The sequence below is a fragment of the Durio zibethinus genome, chromosome 22, assembly GCF_047325235.1.
Source record: "Durio zibethinus cultivar Kanyao isolate XHJ-2024 chromosome 22, ASM4732523v1, whole genome shotgun sequence".
Classification (NCBI taxonomy): domain Eukaryota; kingdom Viridiplantae; phylum Streptophyta; class Magnoliopsida; order Malvales; family Malvaceae; genus Durio; species Durio zibethinus.
In genome coordinates, this window is record NC_143183.1 from 6166223 (window position 1) to 6177502 (window position 11280).

An 11280-nucleotide genomic window follows, 5' to 3' on the forward strand; every position below is an offset into this window, starting at 1 on the left:
TCAGGAGATAAAAATTAGTTAAGAAAATACTTTTCGTCTCACTATTTTTTTTAAAATATTTGTATATTTTAACATGGCATTTTTTAACTATTCGTTTGATTGTGATATTTCATTTATGAATTAGTTGATTTATTCCTACCTCTTCTCTAAATTTGCTCAATTATTATATACCATGATAGAAAACACAAAAATTAGAGCAATTTGTATTTCAAGATTAACCACATATCAATTTAATATTTATTGTTTGGAAGTAATTTAATATGCTAGTATTTGAGTTTTATTTTAGAAACTAGATTTTTTATATTCATGCTCTAGATGGTTAATTTCATAATTAAATAATATTAAAATTTATAAAATTTTGATAATGACATAATTTTATATTGATCATTAATATCATATTTATTTTACTTTTTTAATATTGTACTTGAATTTTAAATATAAACATGTAAATCCCAATAGTAAAGATGGTTTAAATTGTTTTCTTTGAGATAAAATTTGAATATAAATACTAGCTTAATTATTCTTTTATTTATTTGATATATGAAATAATATTGTTTGCATCACATATTTACTTCATTTGAATTTTATTTTTTTAGAAAAAAAATGTGTGTTATTTGTTTAAAGAGAGGAGAATATATTATTACTAATTCAAATGATACAAATTTTATGTTGGCAAATACAAATGCAAAATTAGTTGTAGAGAACGTTAACGAAAATCCGATGTGCTTGCATGCTATCCCATTAATTTGACTAATAAGATGCATTATAAATTCTTATAATTTATAATTGCACTAATATATATATATTTTTAAGACACATAACTTTTAAGAAGTTGAATCCAAAAAAATTCACCCATGCCAATCGTATTACATTTTAATTTATTATAAAAATATTGTTAGGATTAAATTTTTTAAATTGATTTATACTTACTATATTTAAGTGGTTTTAATCTATTAAGATTTAATCTAAATATTTTTTGTAAAGCTTGTAATAAAATTACGTCTTCTAAATAAAAACATAAATATACATAAATATAAAAAGAATAACATGTTCTTAAATTTTAATATAATTGCATTTTAAATTTCATTTACAATAAAATTTCATTATTTCTTATATAAAAATTGATCTTGTAAATCATATAGATAAATTTGCAATTCTAATGCCAAAAAAGACATGTTACTAAATAATTAGTTAAAAACTTATAAAAAATATTTTTATTTTTAATTAAAAAGTATGAGACTCAACTTTATCAAATCCAATAAAAATTTTAAAATGAAAAAAAAAATACAAGGAGCATTTATCATTTTTTTGTAAGTAAAAGAATCAAATAAAAAATTATTGAATTTGATTATCCAATTGAAACAAATCAAAAATAAATATTAAACAATATAATTCTTCTTATACTTTCATGAATTATTACTAAATAATTAGTTAAAAAGTTAGATAAAATATTTTTATTTTTAATTAAAAAGTATAAGACTAAACTTCATCAAATCCAATAAAAATTTTAAAATGAAAAAAAAAAGAGCATTTATCAATTTTTGTAAGTAAAAGAATCAAATAAAAAATTATTGAATTTGATTGTCCAATTGAAACAAATAAAAAATAAATATTAAACACTATAATTCTTCTTATATTTTCATGAATTATTAGATGACAAAATTAGAATATATAAAAATTTTAATTAAAAATTTGTTACCACACATTAGAATTCTTTTAATATTTGAACTTTTTATAAAAATTCAAATAAACTTGTTCCACAATAAAATATTTAACATTTTAAAAAACAAATAAATTACTTATATTTTTAAAAACATCTTTTAAATTAATGAATTTGTCAATAAATACATTTATTAATTATTGTAAAATTAATCATATAATATATAAATAAAATAAATTTCAATAATTAATTGTACTAATTGATTTTTTTTTATTTATCTTTTCATTTTCTTCAATTTTAAAAATAATATTTATATACTAATTATGTCTTTATAGCTTTCTTTACCTTTTCGTTTTCTTTGATTTTAAATATATTACGTACATTAATTGTTATAATTAATTGTGTAATTTTGATTTTTTTTATTTTAAAATAATAATTACCTATTAATTGTGATCATTGGTTGTGTCTTTTGGATTTTTTTATCTTTTAGTTTTTTACAGTATTGAAAATAATATTTACTTATTTAAGATTAGATTAATAATGATTACTGATAGTGTTTTTTTGGGTTTTATTTGTCTTTTGATTTTTTTATTTTAATAAAAATACTATATATTTATTAATTTTGATAATTGATTATCTTTTTTATTTTTTTATTTTCACCATTTTAAAGAGATGTATATTAAATTGATTGTGTGTTGCTTTTTTTTTTTTTTTTTTTTATCCTTTTGGCTTTACCTTTTCGTTTTTTAAAATAATATTTACTCATTGCCTGTTATAATTTATTGTTCATATTTTAACTTTTCATTTTTTTCAATTTTAAAAATAATTTTTATATATTAATTCTGATAATTGATTGTGTCTTTTGGGTTTTTTTTTAGTTTTTTGCAATTTAAAGATAGTATTCACTTATTTAAAATTTGATTAACTTTGATCATTAATGTATATTTTGGATTTTACTTGCCTTTTGATTTTTTTTTTATTTTTATAAAAATAATTTTTATTTATTAATTGTGATAATTGATTTTTTTTTGTTCTCCTTACCTTTTTATTTTTTATTATTTTAAAAAGATATGTATTATATTAAGAAAAATTATCAAATACACGAACAATAAAATTTTTTAACTTCACAAGCGAGATTAAGATAGTTTAAACTCACTTGTGGAATTAAAAAATTTCACTATCTATATATCAAATAATTTCTCTTATATTAATTATGTAATGCTTTTTTCGCCTTTTGGTTTTTAATTGGCTTCAAAATATAAAGACATGTGCATGTTTATATGCTTTTAAACTCTTTATTTATTTAATAAAATTTTCATATAATTTGTATTAATATGTATTTAATAAATTTCATAACACGAATAAAAAAATCATAAACTCGCTAATAGGTCAAGAGATATATTTACAATAGTAGTCCTACAATTATAAATTTTATTATAATAATTTATTTAATATATGTTTTGTAGAGATATATTTAATTTTTAATAACATATTAAAAAATTGATCTTGCAACACATGGATTAAAAAAACTTAGTTGACTAATGAAAAACATTTATAATGTTAGAATATCATTAAATGTATTATTCTAAATGGTCTATAATTTTATTTGCTATAAACTAAATTTTGTTAAGAAATTCTAGTGGATGTTGAAAATTACCAATAATACAATTTAATTCAGAGACTAATCAATTTCTAAAAAAAATGATCCACAAACAAATTTAAAAGAAAAATGTTAGAGGTTTTAGTAAATTAGCTATTCTTAAATAATGTGAAAATGAGAGAAATTTATTATTCAATATTGATTATTAGATTTATTTATCTTAAAAAAAATAATCCCTTTAATGAAGGTAGACCTGCTCAAAGGCCGAGCTATTTGTTTAAACTCGAAGGTCCATCTAATTTTTCAAAAAACTAAGAGAAAAAATTAAAACCCATTAAACGAGTTTGGGTATAATTTTTAGACTCGTTTAAATTTTAAGCTAACTTTTAAACAAAAAAATTAAAACTGGAGCTCAGCCCAACCAAGCTCAAATAAACTATATATAATTGAAATATTATAATTATATAAGTATATATATGAATTTTATTTTTTATATTATGTTTTATAAAAAGATTTTTTTAATTTTTTAATTATATAAATTAAGTTTAATGGGTGGATTCAAAATTTATTTTTTCAATTTAGGTTGAGCTTGAAAAAATTTTGAGGTCCAAAATATTGGGCTGAATCGGACTTGAACAAGTATATAAGCTATTTATAACAAATATGAAGCCAGCTCAAACTTAATCCGGATCATGAACACTTCTAAATTAGGGTATCAATCTCATGAGAAAGAAGATCTCAACCTCTAAGAAATGGAAAAGTTCCATAAATTAGTTTTCACTCAGTGTTTAATTTTATTTTAAATAAAAGTTTCATATTTAAATGATGAAATTTTTTAATTTTGTATTAAATCTCTAGTATTCAATTAACCTCTAATCTATTTAATAAGAAGATTTTCAACCCTTCTTTTTAGCTATCCTTATGCCTTTTATAAATGAAAATTGAAATAAAAATTTGTAATTTAAATTTGAGTTTTAAGTCATGGATACGAAGAAAAAAAGGTATAAAAAATAATTCTATTTTTTCTAATTAATAAAAACATTAATTGCCTATGTAAGACCTTGGACTTGATTTTAAGCCTATTAACCAATATCACGATTAGAAATACTATTTTCATTGACAAATTCAAAACATTTTTTTGGTAAAAATTAAATTGAGAAAGAAACATAAAAAAAAAAGTTAATAAATTTAATCATGATTTGAATTGTGGGTTTTATGGATTAACAAAAAACTCCCAAAATTGATCCAAGTTAACATATATTTATAATATTAATATTTTATATGTCCCTTCTTTATATTTTTTAAATTGGAAATTTAAATGAAAATTCTATTATTATAAGTTATTGCCCTAATTTGTGTTTTCAACTATGAATGTGAATGAAAAAAAATAAAATAACTATTTAAGATGTTGTTTTAAGAAGAATTGATTTACAAATGAAATATGAAAATAAATAAATAAATAAATTTAATTAACCATGAGATTTATGAAATTAATATTAAACTCTTATAAAAGTTATATATATATATATATGTAATATAAACATTATCCACTTTATGTTTTGCTTATAAAAGTTTTTACTATTTAAATCATTACTCTAACCCGTATTTTAATTAAATAATAGGAACATAAAAAGAGAAATAAAAATATTTCTTAATGAAGTTAAAATATTATTTTTTGACTAGTAAATTACAAAGAATATGTCAAAAAAAAATCAAATTGATTAGTTTTTTTTTTTTATAAGATTTATCAATGTTATATTAAATAACTAGCTTCCATTCCAATTCATATTTTGTATGAACACTTTTTCAAATAGTTTTTATGAGTAGTTTATTTTTTTAGAAGAAAAAACCTATACAAAATTTCTATTATTAAATCCTCCGTTGACATTCATGTTTTAAGCAATTATTGTACAAGAAAACAAATATATCCATTTTTATTAATCAAGTTAAGTCATTGTTTTGATAGAAAAAAATTAAATTTAAAAATTGTGAAGTAAATAAATTCAATCATAAGATTTATGAACCTTATATGTATTTAATATTAACATTTTCATTTTCTCTTTTTGTATATTTGTGACTTTTAAAAGCAAAAATCTAAAAAAAAAATTATTATAACTAAATCACTACCACTCAATGCCCATGTTTAACAAAAAAGTATAGTGAAATTAAGTAAAAATAATTATAAATATTTTAAATGAATATTTGGGTGTAACACTCATCTATCCAACAAATCTCATCCCTTTAATTCCACTCAAAACCTCCAAAATAAAAGTATTAAGATCTAATTGTTAATTAGCAAAAAAAATTATAATTTCTAGAATATTTTTGGACACTTCAGTTGAATATTTTATTTTATGTAAAAATTGTTGGTTTTATTATTTTTATTATTATTATTATTATTATTATTATTATTATTATTATTATTATTAAATCATCAAGTCATGTTGATGGCCAAAAAAAATTATTTTAACTTTTTATTACTAATTATCTAATGTAAAAAAATCTCAAGAAAGAGATAAAATTTTTGAAAATAACATAGATTTTTAAATATTATAATCTCAAATTACGAAAAAGATTGATTTTTTTGGATCTCTTAAAATTATAACATGATAAATAATCAAATAATTAGGAAAAAATTCTATTTACTCATCATAAATAAATTAAATCAAATATCTTTAATCTTTTACTATTTCATTTATAAAAATGATTGGTTTGTTGATAGAGTTTTTAGGAAGATAAAAAAATCAATAAAATATAAATTATAATTTTAAATTTAAGATTAAAGATTGTAAACACCCTAATTGATCCGGGCCCAAACCCATTGGGCCTGGTTTAACAGGGTTCAGGCTTAAAGCCCGTCAAGCCTAGTTCAAAAAGGGTCCAAATAGTTAGGCCCAAGTATATATTATTATTATTATTATTATTATTATTATTATTATTATTATTATTATTATTATTATTATTATTATTATTTTGTTTTTTATTTTTCATTTATTTATTTTATTTATTGTTATTTTACTTTTCTGAGTTTTATTTATTTATGTTGATTATTTCTTTTGATAAGATAATAGTGATATATATAAAAGAAAAAATAATTGATAAGTATTCTACCATTGGTAGAATCCTAGTTGATTTTAATTTCTATTAATAATTCTAATGATTTTGTGATAATAAAGAATTTTTGTGAATGGTGGACTTAGAGGTAATCATAAACTCTTTTGATTACACTCTATAAATGCACACAGAGAGCAAAAAAAGCATAAAAAATGCATAAAAAAAAACACATAAAAATAAGAGAGGTAGATCACACAGAAAAGTAAAAAGCAATAAAAAAAATTTTTCAAAGATTTTTTTGGGTTTAGAAAAAAAAGGGATTTTTTCTGGAAAAATTTGGATAATTCCTAGATTTCGACAAAACTTTTCAATTTTCAGTGAATTTTTTGGCTCCAATTGAATTTTTTAGAGAACTTTTTGACGTTGATTGAATTTTTCGACAGGTTTTTCAAAATCTGATAAAAGATTCTAGTACCGGTTGAATTTTTCAGTGAACTTCTGGTGAACCAATCTAGATTTTGATAATATTTTTCAAATTCAATGAAGATTCAACTAAAGTTCATCCAGTTCTAAAAAGAGGTAGAGAAGAGAGAGAGAAAAAGAGAGAAAAAAGGAGAAATCTGAGGAAAAAAAAGAATTCGACCTTTTATACATGCTCCAAAACGATGCCATTTTCACCTTAATGATCTCAAGATCCACGTGATTTTATTTGGGTCAACTTAACCCGATTGTAACCCGTTCTGCCAACCTGCACCCCTTCAGCCAAGCCAAGCTTTTGAGTAGAGTAGTCGAGTAGTTTTTTTGTGCTTGGAGCCTGGTCGCGTCAAACCCTCCAACCGAGCCGTTTCATTTTTTGGTATTTTTTTATTTATTTTTTTATGTGTTTGTTTATTCTTAGGGGTATTTTTGTATGATTAAGTTTAGGAAAAATATAAAATAAATTTTGAAAATAAATATAATTATCCAATGATGGAATTTATAAAAATTTCAAATGGTAAATTTTTATAAAATTTCTAAGTGAGGAACTTTATCTAAATTTAACCTAAATTGTGGAATGATTTAGATAAAATTTCAATAACAATAATTAATATTTATTTTTAAACAAAAAAATAAAAAAATATTAAAATTTTGGAAAAATGCTAATTATCCAAGGATGAGATTCTTAGAAATTTTAAATGGTAAATTTTTAAGAAATCTCTAGATGAGAAATTTATCTAAATTTATTCCAAATAGTGGAATCATTTAGAGGAAATTTCAATAAAAATAATTGTATTCTTTTCCAAATAAATTTTTTGGTTAAAAATATTTGATAATTATCCAAGGATGAGAATCTTAGGATTTTCAAATGGTAAATTCTTAAGAAATCTCTAGGTGAGAAATTTCTTTAAATTTGTCCTAAATTACGAAAGAATTTAAATGAAATTTCAAGAAAAATAATTGTCATATTATTTTCTTTCCAAAAAAAAAGAAATAAAAAGAATTTCTAAGTAGGCCCAAATAGTAGAAAATTTAAAAATTCCAAAAAAAAGAAGATATTTTTAATTTGGCCTAAATGGTGGAATAATTAGATATATTTTCAAAAAAAAATAATTAAACCTTTTTTTTAGACGGAACCGCTTCAAGAAATCAAATGGAATTTTTGAATACTCTTGAGGTGAAGAAATATTTTTTAAGAGTTCTACCAAATTGATGGAAAATCTTAATAATTATTTTCAATATTTAAACATTAAAACTTAGAACCATTAGATTAAAACCTTATGATAAATTTAAAATAAAATGGTACCATCTTTTGGATGGACATGTAGGGATGCTATAACATTCTCCATATGTAACCGAACTCTCGAAACATGTTCTAGTTAGTAGACTAAAACCTATTATTTTAGGGACTCTTAGTCAAGATTAGGATATCCTTAAAATGGTATATTTCTTAGGTGGCCAATCACACCTAGTTAAAAAAGATTGGTGGTGACTTTATTTGTTAAGTCTAGCTATACATTTTCATATCTATATGTTATGCCAGTTTGGTGACTCCACTGGGGATGCTATAGAAAGTCAGGCCATAACATTTTAATTTTATCTTATCCTTTGATCTAATGATTTTAAATTGTATTTATTTGTTTACTAACATTTTTTCTTTTTTGTTTCTCATTTGATTTATGGGTTTGATAATTATATGTTCCTTCACACACACTATCACATGCATTTACATTACATGAGCTCTATATCCGGGCTTTATCCCTCTTAAGAGGGAGTAAAGTACCTACGCTCTTGTGAAATGATAATCTCCACAAAAGCTAGTGAAATACTTTCAGACAAATTGAATCATTTCCATTGGTATCCTATGATGTGTGAAGATTGGACTGCCTTACTAGTCTATGATTGACAATGATGTAAGGAACAATTTGGAAACCTTTAGTGGTCAAAATTACCTAACCCTGCATATAGTGTACACTTAAAGTACCAGCCCTAAGATAGAGCCATTCCTACCCATTGATAGATGTAACCCGAAGTTAAGACACAAAAAGGAACAGTTTGTGATCTAACCATTTTTTTTGTTTGACTTTGTGCATTTGCATTATCATGCATCATTTCCACTGTCATATTTAATATTGTGCATCTGCATCATTTTCATATTAAATTTTACCTATGAAAATACACATTCCATTTATGCATCAACATATCATGCATAAAGTATAACATTTCTAATAATATAATTGTGGTGCACAAGGTTCAAGGATAGCTCCACCAAGCAAGAACCTCACTTACCAATACAATATAAGGGCTCAAGCCAGACAGATAGAACAAAAAAATTTTAACTATCTTAAAAGGATAGAAAAAGCCAAAAAAAGCTTGAAAGAGAATTGAACAAAATTCTAAAAAGCGAAGAATGTTAAAAAAAATACTAGCTAACAAGACCATCCATTACAAAAAGTAACTGACCCTATATATCCTCCTAGTTTTGGGTTGCATCAAGCCCAACCTATACAAGACCCACAACCACAGTAATTCACATATCTTGTAGGGTATACATACCCTAAAATGCTATCAGTTTCAAACCTAGGACATTACCAAAGTTATGTGAATCTTACCTTTACTGAGAAAACAGTAAAACCAATATCAATCCCTAACTTAGAGGATCCAGAAGAGAAGGAGAAACTAAGGCATAAGAAGAATGAGACTTTAAAAGCCTCAAAAGCTGAACAAAAGATGAACTTATTAGATGAAAGGTTACGAGCTGTAGAAGGCATCGATTTTTATGGTTCTGTAGATGTTGCTGGGCTTTGTTTAGTCCCAGATGTGATTATTCTTTCGAAGTTTAAGGTGCCAAAATTTGAGAAGTATGATGGTACAAAGTGTTCAAAAATTTATATTACTATGTACTGTCAAAAAATGATTGTTCATACTAATAATGAAAAATTATTACTGTATATTTTTTAAGATAGCCTTACGCACTTTACTACTAGATGGTATGTCTAGCTGGATAGAACCCATATTCGTTCTTAGAGTGACATGGCCCATGACTTCATCAGTCAGTATCGATATATCATAGACTTAGCTCTTAATTGCCTATTTTTGTAGAACATGAAAAAAAAGGCAAATGAGTCATTCAGAGATTACGCCCAGAGATCAAGGGATATAGCTTCTCAAGTGCAACCCTTTTTAACTAAAAAAAAAAACTACAGTGTTGTTTGTCAACACTTTGTAATATGAAAAAATGATAGAGAATGCCATAAAAAATTTTATCAACATAGTGATCTTAGGCAAAATTGTTAAGAATGTCATTAAAAATGACAAGTTAAAATGAGAGGAAACCAAGAAGGCCTTAAAGAAAAAAGAGACTGAAACTCAAGCTGTGAGCTTTAACAGATAATTTAAGAGATATCAACCCTATCCACAAGGTTGTTCTCCATATTATCCTACTGTGAACAATACCTCATCCTACCTATACCAGCCAGCTCCACAAGCATCTTACTCATCTATATACCAACTTGTTTTTAGCCCCTAAACTCCTATATACAACCTTACTGTTCAACATCCTGTAAGACCCCAGATTCATCTTGCTAAATGGTTCACGATAGCAATAAATTACTCGAGAAAAACTTGTATTTGATCCAATTTTTATTACTTATATAGAGTTATATTGAGAACTCTATAATAACCACTTGATTACCCCCAATCGTTTTGAGCCATTCAAGCCACCCTATCATAAGTGGTATGATCCTACAGCTTACTGTGACTACCACTATAAAATTGATGATTATTCTACTAAAAATTGTACTACTTTAAAGCATAAGATGCAATGATTAATCAATGATGGAATGATAAACTTTGATCAAGGAGGGGTAACAATACCTAATGTTAATGGTAATCCATTACCTAATTACAACGTTAATGCTTCAAGTGAAGATCAAGAACAAGTATGATTTGAAAAGACTTGGAGAGCTGCAATGAATCAGGGGGCTAGATGTCAAGAAAAATCATTCACTTGATCATGTGGGGCACAATCTTAGAAAGAAAAATGATGTTAAGGTTGATTGGATATTACTTATCATTCTAGGTTTTCTTTCAAAGTAATGTTAGGAATTCTTTCATACAATAAAATCCCATTTGTTATTATTTTAACAAAAGACAAATTGATGCATTTCATTACATTTTCTCTTTCGTCTAGGTTATTATTCTATGCTTTGCTATTTACCACATTTTTTTATTCCTATTCTCAAATTCTCAATTATGAATGTTTAGACAATGATAATAATAATTCTGGGATTTAATTTTGAAAACTCATTGACATTAATCTATGGAGACCATTTGAGCAAAAGAAGCAAGTTGTTGGCAAAGGTGAAATAGATATGTCTTGAAGATGTGTAGTCTTTTATAAAGATCTATGAGCTTATTTTTGTTCAATAGATGATCTTTCAAGAAAGCATTCGCATTTGAGATGAAAAATGATAATTTTTCTTTTATC